Source organism: Euleptes europaea, chromosome 5 (genome assembly GCF_029931775.1).
Source record: "Euleptes europaea isolate rEulEur1 chromosome 5, rEulEur1.hap1, whole genome shotgun sequence".
NCBI classification, from domain to species: Eukaryota; Metazoa; Chordata; class Lepidosauria; order Squamata; family Sphaerodactylidae; genus Euleptes; species Euleptes europaea.
Window position 1 is genome coordinate 16,469,908 of NC_079316.1, and position 17,344 is coordinate 16,487,251.

The following is a 17,344-nucleotide window of genomic DNA, read 5'->3' on the forward strand; positions in this document are numbered from 1 at the left end:
ATCTGACATCACTGTGTATTTGGTGGGGAGATCCTCACCTGTACAAATCTGTGTGGTGCTTTCTGGGACAGAGTCCAGTTTTATCTGCCTATATTTGATGAATGGACTGCAAAAAAACAGACATCTGTGGTCCTGGATTACTCAAGGCCAAGCCAAGCTATTTCTGCCTGGTTCTCTACCAACTTTAAAGCAGGGAATAATATAATGTAATTATATACTTAGCTGTAATGCTCCTAATCCCAGTATTGTCATTTACTCACCCTGTCCATCAGTAGCAGATGCAAATTATTTAAATGCACCATCTTTGCCTCCCCCTCCCCCCAGCAGCAAATTCCATGCTGGCCATAATTAGATGAGGGACAGAGAATAAAACTGTTGCTATCATACTGCCCTTGTACAAATGGTGAGACCACACTTGGACTGTGTACAGTTCTGGTCACTACACCTAAAAAATGATATTGCAGAGCTTGAGAAGGTGCAGAAAAGAGCAACAAAAATGATCAGGGGACTAGAGCAACTGTCCTATGAGGAGCGATTAAAACACTTAAGGCTGTTTAGCTTTGAAGGAAGGCGGTAAAGGGGAGACATGATAAAGGTCTGTAAAATTATGCATGGTATGGAGACAGGGGACAGGGAGAAGCTTTTCTCTCTCATAATTCCACAATGTGGGGCATCTGTTGAAGCTGAAGGGTGAGAGATTCAAAACAGATAAAAGGAAGCCTTTCTTCACACAACACATTGTTAAATTGTGGAACTCTCTGCCCCAGAATGTGGTGATGGCGGCCAACTTGGAAGGCTTTATGAGGGGAGTGGACATGTTCATGGAGGAGAGGGCTCTCCATGGCTACTAGTCAAAATGGATACTAGTCATGATGCATACCTATTCTCTCCAGGATCAGAGGAGCATGCCTAGGATATTAGGTGCTGTGGAACATAGGCAGGACAATGCTGCTGCAGTTGTCTTCTTTGTGGGCTTCCTAGAGGCACCTGGTTGGCCACTGTGTGAACAGACTGCTGGACTTGATGGAGCTTGGTCTGCTCCAGCATGGCTTTTCTTACGTTTTTATGTGTTCCCCAGGAAAGTCAGAAATCTTTGGAGATCTTGGCTATTGTAGTATTGTCCTTGAATGTTGGAGTTCCTCTGCTCATGTGTGAGAAAATATATCTTAAATTACAACCCTGACTCTTCTAGCAACCCACTTGGGCTCAGTTTGAACAATCTTATGTCCCTCCAAAGATTAACGGTAATTGCTATTATAGGACACATTCCTTAAAGCCGGAGTAAGGTTTATCACCTCAAAATTGAGAGGAAATGCTAAATTTATGGCAAATTTAAGCATACACTTGTGCTGGATACTGATTATCATAAAAGCAATATTTACTTTGCTAAATCAGGATTTATATATTCAGGCCCAGCTGTATGCTATACAATTGAAAAAGAATGTACTGAAATGATCTGCAAAAAAGAAGCAGAAAAAAAGAGACAGAGTGAAGGCTAAAATAGCATTGTTGAGTACAAGATTGCCTATATAAAGCATGGCTACTGAAATTAACTCCTTATGCTTATTTTTGAGTGTATATAGTCAACCCTGTCCCTAAAGTGTTTTTATCTTGATAGTTATCACAGCATACAAGATAGAAAAATACGTTGCTGCTATTTCATTTTTGAACACCTCCCCACAGGAGTGGGACTGTGGCTCAGTGGTAGAGCATCCCCTCAGCATGCAGAAGTTCAATCCCCATCATTTCTGCTTAAAAGGAGGAGATGGTAGATGATATGAAAGACCTCTACTGGAGACCCTGGAGAGCTGCTGCCGGTCTGAGTGGACAATACTGACTTTGATTGACCCATGGTCTGATTCAGTATAAAGCAACTTCGTGTGTGTCCATATGTGTAACAGATGGACGATGAACAAAAACCACCAAACACAGGCCAGTTCATGTACTACCTTATATGAGAGCCAGCATGGTGTAGTGGTTAAGAACGGTGGTTTGGAGTGATGGACTCTGATTTGGAGAAAGGGGTTTGATGCCCCACTCCTCCACATCAGCAGTGAAGGCTAATCTGGTGAACTGGATTGGCTAATCTGGTGAACTGGGTTGTGGAGGCTAATCTGGTGAACTGGGTTAGTTGTTTCCTTTTATCTGTTTTGAATCTCTCACCCTCCAGCTTCAGCAGATGACTCCCCATTGTAGAATTATGAGAGAGGGAGAAAAGCTTCTCCCTGTCCACTCTTTCCATACCATGCATACCATGAAGAGGAGCCTGGCAACCGTACACATGAAGCCAGCTGGGGGACCTTGGGCTAGTCATACTCTCTCAGCCCCACCTACCTCACAGGGAGTCTGTTGTGAGGAGGGGAAGGGAAGGTGATTGTAAGCCAGTTTGATTCTTCCTTAAGTGGTAGAGAAAGTTGGCATATAAAAACCAACTTCTTCTTCTTCTTCTACTTCTTCGAAATTCAGATTTTGAAATATTCAGAATTTACCGAATAATGTCATAATCTGAATATGTCAAGTATTCTCAAATCCAATTTTTTAAATCCCATGTGTTTGGAATTAGTGTGACTATTTCGAAATGCTGAGGTCTGTAGATAGCAGATCAGATTGCCAGAGAAAAGAAGGTGAAACATATTCCCAAGACGGTGAAATATATTCACAAGACATCCTAGGCTAGGCTGCCTGGGAAATGAAATCAACCTGGGGCAAAGGGTGGTAGGGGCAAGGAGCTGTCTATTCCCTGATTAATGTTGCCATGGTTTGCTAAAGCAGGGCAAACTGGAGTGAAAACAAAGACAATTATTGATATCGATCCATGCTCATGGAATCCCAAAAAAGCACAGGCACCAGAAAGCACTTTCACACTGGTCCGTTCCAACTGAAAGGTGGGCATATCTGCTTTTGAATCACCCTGCTTTTCCCTGGCCAGGGTCGGCTAAGATAAGCAGTGTTGGCACTTGGATGGGCAGACCACCAAGGGAGACTTTGCAGAGCAAGGCAAGGGCAAACCACCTCTGCTTCTTACTTTGCAAGCCCCGTGCTGCAGTTACCATAAGCAGGTTGTGATCTGACCGCAGTTATGTACGTAACAGTCCGTGAAACAGTCTTTGTTCCAAGCACCTCACCCTAGAATGGGTTCCCATTATACCCCACTATGTATATTTGTACTTAATTTTTAGGAATAAGGATTAGCATTAGTAGATTCATTGATTAATTACACTGTGTGGCCCAGGATAGACTGATTCTGTCAGATCTGAGAAGTTAAGCAGGGTTGGCATTGGTTAGTACTTGGATGGGTCATGATGCAGAAGCAGGCAAAGACTGAGCGATCCATGTCTCCCCACCCAGAGGTCACTGAAGTTAAGGCAAGATAAAATGTAACAGACAGATCTAAATCCACAAGCAGCTGAAAACTATCTCAGAAGCATAAAATATATATTTTCCACCACCTAGTTCCTGACAGTTTGGTCAATCAGTAGGGTTGCCAACCTCCAGGTTCTGGAGAAAATATGCACAAGTACTACAGGGATAATTATGGAAGTATAGTACTAAGCTCAAACAAAAAGATACAATAATACTCAAGCAAACTATGCAAACATATATTGTGAAAGACGTGTAACATCTACAAACAAGTGAAAACAACTATAAATATATATACAAGTGAGATCAAAGTAGAAAGTCTTTTTTTTTCTTTTTTCAAAGTAAGTGAATGTCTTATCTTAAGGTTGTTTTCAACACGAGGAAAGCTGGATGAGGATGGAACAGTAACGCGGTCCGGATGCTCTTCAAGCGTTTTCACTGCAAAACTGCAGCTTCATCAGCTGAAGTCTTCATAAATATTGTATAATTATTCTTTGTAGATGCAATAGTAGCAATCTGATACAGAAATAGGTATTCAGTCTTGCTGCGCCAAAAGGCTGCTCAAAATGGCTATTTTCCCAGGGGCTTGCTGTGCTCGAACCCGCAGCTGTAAGCGCTCATTGAGCTCGCCAGAATCTATTCACAGCCTACATTTTGGCAGCTGAATTGTCAGATCCTTTGTTGGTGCATAGCTTAATAGTTCTGTAGTTTTATTTCGTCACTTTATGGCCCATTTTCAAGAACTCCACCCCACCCCCCTGTTCCCCACCATTTGGGCCTCGAGGTCCTTGCAAGGGCAGCGAGGCCCTTTGGACCTTGTTGGATGTTGCCCTATTGTTGCTGGTTGCGAAGGGGCCCCCCTAACAGTTCAAGCTTCAGGGCCCCAAAAATGTAGGTCCGCCACTGATTGTCCATTTCTCACCTCCAAAATGCAAGAACGTTTCTTGCACATTTCCCCCACTGATAGGCTGCAATCTTTATAGCTGAGTAGTCAATTTAACTTCCCAGATTTATATGAACAGAAGTCTCATAGCCCAGCATGGTTTACTGGCTGACATTATTGAACTTTAGATAACGGACTACAACAGACACTGGATCACACCATAAAGTTTCCAAGGTTACATCTGATGCCATTAACAGACAGCCATGAGTCAACCGGGGGGGTGGGGGGCTTTTGTGAAGGTAGTAATCAATTCAAGATAAGATACACAGATATAACCAGGGCAAGCCCTGAACAGCTCCAACTGATTCAGTAGAATGGAAAGTAAATGTGTTCGGTGTTTAGATGACATATGATTCTTCACATAGTTCCTTGCAATAGAAGAGTCCTTTTGCCACACACACTCTCTTGGCAATATCATGGGCGTCCATTAGTTAATAACTAGCTACCAATTGCATACAAAGCTGTGGACTTTACTGTACGGGGGATACAACAAAAGAAGTGAAAACGGGAACCCCGTAAGACTAGGGTTGCCAACCTCAAGGTGGTGCCTGGAGATCTCCTGCTATTACAACTGATCTCCAGCCAACAGAGATCAGTTCCCCTGGAGAAAATGGTCGTTTTGGCAACTGGGTTCTATGGCATTGAAGTTGCTCCCCTTCCCAAACCCTTCCTTCCTCAGGCTCCACCCCAAAAATCTCCAGGTATTTCTCAATCCGGATCTGGCAACCCTACGTAAGACTTAAGCTAGGCAACAAATAAAAGCCCACAGCATACAACACAGTGGTGGTGGTGGGGTATTCCAAAGACATTTCCCATCTGCCTGCCTTCCACAGCAACAGAGAGCAGGGTTTAGGGCAAGGATCTTAACAGGTGAACTGGATTGTATAGGAGGAAGCGGTCTTTCAGGTACTCTGATTTATTTATACTTCAGTTCGTATAATTTATGTGCTACAATGGTACTTTAAAACCTATACTTTATTTGCTCCAGCGTGGTATAGTGGTTAAGTGTGGTGCTTTGGAGCAGTGGACTCTGATCTGGAGAACCAGGTTTGATTCCCCACTCCTCCACATGAACGGTGGACGCTAATCTGGTGAACCAGGTTGGTTTCCCCACTCCTCCACAAGAAGCCAGACCATGGGCTAGTCACAGCTCTCTTAGAGCTCTCTCAGCCTCACCTACCTCACAGGGTGTCTGTTGTGGGGAGGGGAAGGGAAGGTGTTTGTAAGCCGGTATGATTTTTCCTTAAGTGCTAGAGAAAGACGGCGTAGAAAAACCAACTCTTCTTCTATTATGAGTGTTTGATTCCCCACTCCTCCACATGAGAGGAGGACGCTAATCTGGTCAAGCAGGTTGGTTTCCCAACTACACCACTCGAAGCCAGACCGTGGGCTAGTCACAGCTCTCTTAGAGCTCTCTCAGCCTCACCTATCTCACAGGGTGTCTGTTGCGGGGAGGGGAAGGGAAGGTGATTATAAGCTGGTTTTATTCTTCCTTCCATGGTAGAGAAAGTCGGCATATAAAAACCAACTCTTCTTCTTCGTGCTTCAGCACTGCCTAATTATCTGCTTATAGTATTTCCTGTAAACATCTGCATCTTACTAATGGTTTTGTATCCATGCCTTTTTCCTGTATTCCTGTCATATGCATCTGATTCAGTTTGCAGTTTGCAATCTGCTTTCGTAATGTATTATGTAGTAATGCCTTCCAATAAACCGTTTATTGACCAAGATGTTCCACCAGGCCTACAGTTGAAGGCAGCAACGGTGACTGTCACGGCTGGCCTCCCTTCCCCCTTTTTCATCCTTGCCCCATCTTATTGGACTGTGGCCCAGTGTCTTATTAATGTGCACCAATTGGTGTAATTTGATTTTAATGGCTTATTGTTAATTTGCATTGATTATATTGGGTTGTGTTGTATTGAATTTTACGTTTTTGGGCTGCTTTTAATGATCGTTAATAGCTCTAAGCCCGGCCGAGACCGGAAAAGAAAGCGGGGTATAAGTTGAATAAAAGAACATAGAAATAAATATAATAATAATTACTCTAGTAATATTTTGGAGTCTGCATCTTCCTACTGACAGTTGGGTACCAACTGCGGTGAGAAAATTTTGAAAAGAAGGGCCTAATTAAGCTAATTAACAACAACTGGTTCTCTTTCCTTATATATAGGGTTGCCAGCTCCGGGTTGGGAAATACCTGGAGGTTTTTGGGGGTGGAGCCTGAGGAGGGCGGGGTTTGGGGAGGAGAGGGACTTCAGTGCCATGGAGTCCAAGTGGCCATTTTCTCCAGGGGAACTGATCTCTCTCATCTGGAGATTACTTGTAATAGCGGGAGATCTCCAGCTAGTACCTGGAGGTTGTACCGCATGTACTTTCTCTGCTGAGGGAGATAGGATTGTGTATGATAGCACTGCACCAATGTCAGTGACATCATGTTGTCTCAGAGTTAAGATTGAGCTGTGCACTTTCTAGAGTAATCTACTTATCATTCTTAGATACCCACTACCCAGTTTTGTCATTTAGAAGTTCACTTCCAAGCTAATTTGGCCTGGAGGACCCACCTTAAGAACGCTCATAACTAGGATTGCCATCTCTGGATTGGGAAACACCTGAAGATTTTGGGGATGGAGTCTGAGGAGGGCAGCGTTTGGAGAGGGAAGGGACTTCAATGCCATAGAGTCCAATTGCCAAAGCGGCCATTTTCTTCAGGGGAACTGATGTCTACTTGAAGGTTGGCAATCCTACTCATAACCGTGCCCTAGTTGCAACAAAGGCCATAAACAAAAAATTTTTACCACAAAGATGGTCAGTTTGGATTGTAGATCAAATCAACCCTGAACTGACTCTATTAGTTAAATTGACTAAATTGAGGTTGTCGTACTTTGGTCACATTATGAGAAGACAAGAGTCACTGGAAAACACAATCATTCTAGAAAAAGTTGAAGGCAGCAGGAAAAGAGGAAGACCCAACAAGAGATGGATTGGCTCTATAAAGGAAGCCACAGCCCTCAGTTTGCAAGATCTGAGCAAGGCTGTTAAGGATAGGACATTTTGAAGGACATTGATTCATTGATTTTATCAGCATGATGAAGACAGCCCGTAGGTATCCTCCCCTTTATACTTACGCTTGTCTTACCCAAGGGCACCCTTACCATATTTAGACTTCTTAACTGTCCCTTGGTACAGGAGAGCATTTATGCTTGCAAGATTAAACTATATCCCTTCTCAAGAAATGCAAAGTTGACTGCAGAGGACTTTGAGAAGGTGCTTCAAGACAGGTAGAAACTTTGGAGCCTTGCTTACTGGAATGCTACACTTGCAGTATTAGGGTTTTGTAGATTATTCCTCTTTTCTGCAATAATGAGGGGCTGTAAACATCAGATAAGGTTAAGAAACTCTTGGCAGGCATGGATTTAGGAGTTACACTGGCTGTACCCAATTTTTTTGCTCACATAATGAAATTCAAAGGACCTCGAACTTGGTAACCGGTTGGTTATTTAAATTACTTATTTTGTTTTGTGTCTAGTGTGACACTCCTCAAGGCATGTTGGCTAAATAAGAAGTATCATTAAAGTAAAAAATCATGGATACCTACCGAGTTCTATAATTAGGGATGCACAGGGTTGCCAACCTTCAGGTTGTGGCTGGAGATCTCGCACTATTACCTCTGATCCCCAGGCGACAGAGATCAGTTCATGCAGAGAAAACAGCCACTTTGGAAGGTGGAATCTATGCATTATACCCCCCTGAAGTCCTTCCCCTCCCCAAACCCCCACCCTTCTCATGGGCCTCCCCCCCCCCACAAATCTCCAATTATTTCCCAACTGTGCATTTGAATCTTGGCATTTCAGAGCGGCTTATATAAATTATTTGAATGTGCAGACTAAAATCACAAATGATCTACTTTGCCAAACAGATAAAGTTCAGACGTAAACATTATGTCAGTGTTGGTGCCTGTTTGTCAGAGTTTGATGGTTAAAAGTAGCTTTGCCTCCTTTTGGAAGGGGAGTTAAGACCGTTGGCATTCACTGATATTATTTTAAGATTCTCCATAGTTAATCTATAGCAGCAGCTTCAACAAGCTTGAATTCTTCCTGTTCTTCTAGAGAGAGTTCTTCCGTTACTTGAATACTCAGTTGACTTATCAAAACCTCTTCGGACATTATTTATTTTCAAGAAACACACATTAAACAATCACACACCAAACTCTTACAATGTAACAAACTGGGGACTTTGCATACATCTTCATCACTAAGAAACGAGGAGTAGCAATTTATGTCAAAAGCCAAAAACTGTCAGTAATAGACTCAATTGAAGATGAAAAAGGAAGATATTTGATCTTAATAGTTCAAGGTGCTAATGAGCAAAAATTCACGATAGCCAACATTTATGCACCAAATCAAGCTAAGGAAAGGTTTTTCATGACATTCTTTTGAGAATTAACCAACTTTCATCAAGGAGAATTTTTAATTGTCGGAGACATGAATGGAGTCATGAATACTAAACTAGACAAGTCCGCTAAACACAAGGGAGGAAAACTACCAAAGATGGTTTTTCAATTCATGGAAGATTGGAAACTCATAGATGCCTGGAGACATAAACATCAGAAGGAAAAGGATTACACTTTCTTTTCTAATCGACACAAAACATATTCCAGAATTGATATAATTTGGGTATCCAGCACCTTGCTCAACAGATTGGGGGAAGTCAACATTTTACGTGCACAATCCAATGGAACTAAACCAATGGACCACAATCCAATGGACCACAATCCAATGGAACTAAACTTGCTGAGTCCCAGGATAGGGTTAAGAAGATGGAGGATGAACTATAATATTCTTTTAAGGAAGGATATTTTGGAACAATGTCAGAAAAATTTGAAATTCTTCTTTGAGACGAACATGACTTCTGGACCAGCACAAAGAATCATATGGGATGCAAGCAAAGCTTACATGAGAGGAAAATTAATAGCAATAACATCTAAGTTTTAAAAAGAAAGAGAACATGTATTAAATAACCTATACCAACAACTGCACCAACTAAAAGAGGAACATCATGAATCAGGTGACTCCCAGGTTTTTCAAGAAATTTCCAAGTTAAAACTCCGAATTGCAAAACAAGAATCCGAAGAAATGCAAAAAAAGCTCAGATTTGTCAAACAGAAATACTTTGAACAAGCTATTAAACCCGGTAAACTATTAGCGAATATGCTGAAGCGAGAATCGGAGAGGAGAAGAATTCAGGAGGTCTCAAAGGGAAATGGTCTTTCCAACAAAGAAGAAGATATTCATGATATTTTCCGAACTTTTTATAAAGAACTTTATCAAAATACAGATATTGAACAAATAGGACTAGAAGAGTACGTCAAAACCGCCAATTTTCAGAAATTTTCAGAAGAGGACCGGCAAATATTAAATCAAAGGATTTAAACTCACGAAATAGTGGAAGCTTTTAAAAAACTGAAGTTAGACAAAGCTCCAGGCCCAGATGGTTTGACAGCAAAATATTACAGAGCATTCCAAGATATCTTGATTTCGCATCTCAAAAGAGTCTACAATGACATAATATCAGAAGGTCAAATACCGAGTTCCTGGGAAGAAGCTCATAGTACGCTCATCTCCAAAGACGAACGAGAGAAACAATCACCAAAGGCATACAGACCCATATTTTTTTATTAAATGTGGATTATAAAATTCTAACATCTATTCTAACTGAGAGACTTTAAAAATGTGTTCACAAAATAATACACCCAGACCAAACAGGATTTATCCCAAAAAGACAATTGAGAGATAATGTAAGAATGGTACTAGGGCTATGAACTACACTAAAGTCAGTAAGAAGAAGATGGCTATGATATTCTTGGATGCAGAAAAAAAGTTTTTTAACGTGTCATGGAACTTTTTAATAGTGGTACTACATCAAATAGACTGCGGGAAGGAATTTCTGATGGCGAACAAGGCAATGTATAAATTACAGAACGCAAGACTGTTAATCAATGGAATGCTAACAAATTTGAAATCCAAAAAGGAACAAGACAAGGCTGTCCTCTATCACCTTTCCTATTCACCTTAGCCATGGAAGTCTTGGCCAACAAAATAAGATCAAGTGACAAAATTAAAGGACTTAAATTCGAGGACCAAGAGTACAAAATCAGAAGTTATGCAGAAGACGTGGTGTTGATATGTCAAGATCCAAAGTCCTCTATGACAGAAATAAAACATTAAATCAACCAATTTAATTATTTCTGAGGATATAAATTAAACAAACAAAAAACCAATATGATTCTCCTCAATCTGTCCAACAAAGAAAAATTGGAGATTTCAGACTTTTTGCAATGTTCAACTCTGAAAAAAAGTGTTAAGTATTTAAGAATCAAAATCCCAACTGGAAATGATTCACTATTTGATCTGAACTATAAAGAGACGTGGACCAAAATTGAAAAAGACTTGGAAAGTTGGGGTAGACTTCAAATTTCTTGGCTAGGTTGCATTTCAACAATCAAAATGAATGTCCTACGGAGAATTAACTTTCTATTTCAAACACTTCCAATTGACATCAGTAAAACTATGATAACCAAATGGCAAAGAATCATTAACAAATTTGTTTGAAGAGGGAAGAAGCCTAGAGTCAGATTTGCGGTCTTACAAGATGCCAAAGAGAGAGGAGGTCTTTCATCACCCAACCTACTTTTATACTATCAAGCTGCCGCACTTGTGGCTGTTACAGATTGGATACTACCACCAGAGAGTCGGGAAATCAGGCTGGAAAAGGCTTTATTGCAAAAAGGATTTCACTACTGGTTATGGTCAAAGGCTTTAAAGACAATACCTAAACATTTGCCTCAAGAATCCACATTTGATAAAAATATGGAATTCACTAAAATCATTGGTAAGTCCGAGAGCTCCCAAACTGATGTCTCCAACGGAAGCGTACATGGACTTTGTGAGTCGAAAATCCAATGACTATCTGACGTACGGAGATTTAATGAAAAAAGATGGCCAGACTAAATCACTTGAAGAACTAAGAGAAGGAAACATTAGAATAACATGGTTGGCATATCATCAAGTTGTACATGGACTAAAAACAGACCATCAAACATCAGATAAACCAACAAGTTTTGAACAATTGGTGGTGAAATCACAAGATCACTTACTTTCAAAAATTTACAAGCCGTTGTTAGACATGGAGACAGCTGAGGAATAAGTCAAGACATGTATGATAAAATGGATGCAGAACTTTGGCGAAATGATTCCAATGTGTGAATGGGAGAAAATGTGGAAAACTGGAATAAAATTTTCAAGATCCCAGGACATTCAAGAAAATTGGTACAAAATGTTCTACAGATGGTATTTTGCACCTAAAGACTTACAAAAAAATGTACAAATCTAACCAAGTAAATTTTTGGAAGTGTTCAGAGACCGAAGGGACTTTTTATCATCAATGGTGGACTTGTAAAAAGGCCCAGAGATATTGGAAGCAAATTCACAAAGAGATTATGGCAATACTCCAGGTAGAATTTGATTTAAATCCCAAATTCATGTTTCTAGGGATGATTCCAACTCAACTCCAAGCTATTCAGAAGGAACTTTTTCAGTATGTGGTTACTGCAGCGAGGGTTTTATTTGCAAGATACTGGAAAAATAAAGAGACACCTAAACTAACGGAATGGATTACAAAAATAATGGAATTCGCTGCAATGGCAAGGCTTACTAATCAATTACAAGGGAAACGGAATGAAGAGCACCAACAGAAATGGCAACCGTTTTATATTATGTATGATTGATAGTGTTTTCATTTCAGACTTGATTATAATATTATCATGAAAAGTACCGACTTTGATTTATAGTTAAGTGTAGAAGAATAGTGAAAGATATAAAGTAGTATAACTTGATGAGCCTTAGATGGTCAATAGTTTATAAAAAAGAAATACTTGATTTAAATGAAAAGTGTTATGCTGTAATTTAGTATGGTTTATAAGAAGGAAACACCTGACTTAAATGTAAAGTTTTGTTCCAAACTGCAGAAGGGTTACAAGGTATGCAAACTATGTAATATTACTCCTTACTGTTTTTCCCTTCTCCCCCTATTTTCCTTTTAATTTTGTACCCTAAAAATCAATATTTTTTTAAAAAAAAGTAGCTTTGCCTCCAAATACTACAGCTGCTAGCTAACAATTCCTTTGTTGTAGTGATGACTCAGAATGTTTCCTCAGTGGGTTAACTGTAAAGAGGATAATCCCTGATAGATATCTGTGTTGAACAAAAGAGTCTGGAGAAGTTTACCACCTCCAGCTGAGGAAAGGGATAGATTTCATTTGGAATAAACAGACAAAGGGCCAAACAGACCCTGCTGGGAGTTGTTCTCCAATTATATATCTATAATAAAGGAAATATAAGAAAACTGTTATAAGACTCTCATGCTTCCTCCAAAGGGAACTGAAAGTCATGCCCTCAGAGCCTCAATTTTTTTAAAAGCATCTTTTTTTTAAAAAAAAAAAAGCAGGAACTCATCTTCTAATGGCTGAGGTAACTCAGAGGTTTGAACAATAAGAGAAATTGAATGAGAACAATAGCAGACAAAGAGGCAAATCACACATTATTTGCCACCAAGCACTGAGGTTGTCCTTTAGGTCAAACAGTCACAGCACAGTCATTATATGGCTGTAAAAGAACCAAGTGGACTAGAATATTAAAACAAAAAAGAAATTAGTAAATGAGAATATGGAATCCATGAACTTAAAAGAATCAAAAATGTCCAGTTTGAACATAAGAACATAAGAAAGGCCATGCTGGATCAGACCAAGGTCCATCAAGTACAGCAGTCTGTTCAAACAGTGGCCAACCAGGTGCATCTAGGAAGCCCACGAACAAGACAACGGCAGCAGCATTATCCTGCTTGTGTTCCAAAGCACCTGATATAATAAGCATGCTCATCTGATCCTGGAGAGAATAGGTATGCATCATTACTACTATCCATTTTTACTAGTAGCCATGGATAGCTCCTCCATGAACATGTCCACTCCCCTCTTAAAGCCTCCCAAGTTGGCAGCCATCACCACATCCTGGGGTATGGAGTTCCACAAAGCACAGTTTGGTGTTTTTGTATTCATAATCTTCTCTTCTTGCGTCCAAGGCTACTATCCATAGGGAAATGCACACGACTGGAGCAAACACCAGACAGAATGCACTATTGCTTAAATTTGAAACATGAACTGTGAGTCTGGTGAGGGGATGCCTGCCAATGGACATCTAGCATCTCTAGCAGATTTCTTTCCTAGCCAAGCCCAACTCTGTTAGCCGAGTTCCCCTTATTACAAATTACAGGGATTAAACATAAAATGTTGTGCATGGACATATTCTATCAGAAAAGAAGAAGAAGAAGTAGTAGTAGTAGAAGAAGAAGAGTTGGTTTTTATATACCAACTTTCTCTACCACTTAAGGAAGATTCAAACCAGCTTAAAATTGCCTTCCCTTCCCCTCCTCACAACAGACACCCTGTGAGGTAGATGAGGTTGAGAGAGTGTGACTAGCCCAAGGTTCTCTATCTAGCTGGCTTCATGTGGAGGAGTGGGGAAACCAAACCGGTTCACCAGATTAGCCTCCACTGCTCATGTGGAGGAGTGGGGAATCAAACCTGGTTCTCCAGATCAGAGTCCATCACTCTGGAGTGGGGGGGTGCCCGGAAGTGCTGCATCGCAAGGGGAGTTTGAGTGGTAAAAGGCCCATTGTGATGCGGCACTTCCAGGTGGAGGAGTGGGGAATCAAACCTGGTTCTCCAGATCAGAGTCCACCACTCCAAACCACTGCTCTTAACCACTACACCACGCTGGATCTCATGAGCTATAGGCCTTTCCTAAAATTGTTAGGAGAGGTCCATATCCAGAGTCTTCATGGTCAGAAATGCTCCTCACAGAAGCATGAACACGTAATGTAATAACTACCATTCATACAGTGGCAGCAGATAACTGATGTGCTAATATTCATCCTTAACCGCAGAACTCATCAGTTATATTACGTCCTTCTTTGTGTTGCTGCAATTCCCTTTCTTGTACCAGCTCAGACATTTCCATTACAGGTGAAATTAAATTACCCCTCCTCCTCCCCCACATTCCATTTAAAGTAAATAAAACTTTATTGAGCTCTCTCTCCCTCTAGGGGACTACCGGGAAGATCAATGTGCATATGGTATACAGATAGTATTTTTAGACTCTGGAACCTACAGATGAAGTCCTACAGAAAGATTTCTACTAAAGGAAATTGGAAAAGTGAAAATACCATAACGTAGCAGCTAAAAAATATTAGATTGCATCAATATTTTTTTCTTCATCTTTGATCAGTTTCCTCTTCAGCTACCTTGCCAATTTAAGGATATTTGGGAAGAAAAATGAAGCAAATATCAACCGCGCCAAGCAACTAAATTCATCTGAAATGGGGATATGGGAAACGGTTTAATAAGCAATTTTACTACCAAATGTGGGTGGGAAAGTAAAGAAGAAAATTCCATGTACATTTGCTCTAAATCTAAATTTGCTCACAACTGGTTCGTGCAACTGGATGTATAGGCTTACCAGGTCCCCCTTCTCCTTCAGCGGGAGGTTTTTGGTGTGGAGGTGGTGGGGTTACACGTGCCCGGAAGTGCTGCATAACTTCTGGTTTACACCCGGAAGTGCTGCATCGCAAGGGGCCTTTACCACTGAAACTGGGAGTTTGAGTAGTAAAAGTAGTAAATTGTGATGCAGCACTTCTGGGTGTAAAACCCACCATAAGGGGCCGTTTAACATTTAAACTCCCAGTTTGAGTGGTAAAAGGCCCCTTGCGATGCATTTACACCCGGAAGTATCCAGCTCCTTGCGATTCAGCACTTCTGGGTGTAAACTGGAAGTGATGTGTCACTGCAGGTAGACGAGCATGCACGCGTTGCCCGCCGACCCTCAGCTGGTCGGCAGGCAGCCAGGTGGATTGGCGGGAGTTTGCCAGCCACCACCTGGCACTTGGCAACCCCATGGATGTATGTGGAGTGCCATATTGTTAGGAGATAAGAGTGTGCATCCTGGACCTAAGAGGTATACTTGAATGTTGAGAACCCCAGAATACTAACCTTATATGTTTCTGAGACCCAATTTGTTCTTGGTTTCATTCTTCCCATTGTTCAAAAGCCCCTTTTTTAAAAAAGAAAACACGCAACACCTCCAAAATATTTCTTTTTAAGACTCCAGAATCTGTGTAGTCCTTGAGCTAGTCCATATAGACAACTCCAGGAAGCTCCACAACCTTTGAGGGTGAAGGAGCTGTGCATTCCCTGAGCTTGTCTCACCAATCTTGTGGGAGCTCTCATACCTGATTGACCTAAAACTTTGACAAGAGTCAAGAGATTGGACAAGAGATTTTATTCTGCCCCCCCCTTGAGTAGTGACAGTCCCCTCCTCTATCCTAACTTCAGTTCTACTTACATTATATGGTTTAGGTGGGAGGGCTAATAGAGAATATATAAAAGGACCATGCCTGGATTTAGGCCAGTGACCTTTCTTAACCTTTCTTTATATTACCTTTCTTTAGCCCAGTCGGCCAAATTCAGGGTTGCCACAATTCCTTTGCTCCCAGGTTATGGGGCTTCTTTGAGCTGTGCCCTGTGGATTTAGAGACTGCATAGTTCCTTGGAGCCAAAACACCAGTTACGGGGGGGGGGGGGGCTTTTGCACAGTATTTTCTGAATTTTGATTAGAGTGCAGAACTCAACGGAAAAGCAAACAAGTGCTTGATTTCTGTTTAATTTGCTACTGAAGTTTCTCCCTCATTGAACATGTAAACATCTACACAAAAATAAAAGCTCATGGAAAGGCACATCAGCTGTACCTCATTATCACTGCTTCATTCCCTCACTCATTTAGTCAGTCATTACACTGTTAAGGTCTGCTTTTTTGGAAGCAGAAGGAGATTGCCAAATGCCTGCCCATGTTGAGTACTTTCTTTGAGAGGCAGTATGTTGGATGCTGTTGGATCCAGACAAACGTTTTCACGAGAGCTTGCAGAGCATATGTTTCCCCTCCTGCGGCAGCCCGAGATGTTCCGAGAAATCCTATTCATAGAGGTTCCTTCTTCACCAAGATTTCATTGGACATTTCAGGCTTCTACAGGTTGGGGGAACAGGGATCACACTCCATGGGTAGAAGTCTTTGCCCCCATGGAAACGTTAGTTTGAAGAAGTAGAAGAGTTGGTTATGATACCCCGCTTTCCCCTACCTTAAGGAGTCTCAAAGCAGCTTACAATCAACTTCCTTTCCTCTCCCCACAACAGACACCTTGTGAGGTAGGTGGGGCTGAGAGAATTCTGAGAGAATTGTGATTAGCCCAAGGTCACCCAGCAGGCTGCATTTGGAGGAGTGGGGAAACAAACCTGGTTCTCCAGATTAGAGTCTGCTGCTCTTAACCACTACATCACACTGGAACCAACCCAGTGCGTTAACTTCCCACACTATGTTTCTGTCTTCTGGGGATGCCAAACAGGTGAGAATATTAATTGCCTGAAAAATAAGGACCCTTTCTCCTACATGCCTAAAATTTGGCCAGAGGATCCTTCAACTGATGAATCTATCCTTGAGAATTTCATCCAAAGTGTGACAAATCGGCAAAGGTCCTGCCCCTTTATATACGCAAACAATCTCCTTTATGGCTGGTTGAAGAACCGGTAACAGCCAATCTTTGGAGGAACTTGATGGGACAGTGGAGCTGACAGTAAAAATCCATTAAACTGCTGTTTTCAGTCAGTCAGGGATTAACTACTAGAGGTGCTGATTAGGAAGTCTGAGGCCACATAGTATGACAATATTCCTGAGGCAAACTCCTGAAGCAGCCAGCTTGGTTAAGTAGAGAGTTAGCAAATATCCCAAGGTCACCCAAGTCATTTATGAACGGGAGTTTTACCTGGGGTTCGAAGTGTGCTCGGCCCTTATGATGCAAATCCAAAAACTGCTATGCACCAGCAGTCACCAAGCTTAATTCAGGAAGCATTTGAGTCCCTGCCCCTTGAAACACTGCTTTGTA

The 17,344-nt window shown here is 41.3% G+C and overlaps 1 protein-coding gene across 1 annotated transcript in view; it reads right to left on the reverse strand.

Annotated features, from left to right (window-relative positions):
* The window catches only part of NAALADL2 (N-acetylated alpha-linked acidic dipeptidase like 2), a 438,734-nt gene that overhangs the window by 93,873 nt on the left and 327,517 nt on the right, over positions 1–17,344 (reverse strand). The window lies entirely within an intron of this gene.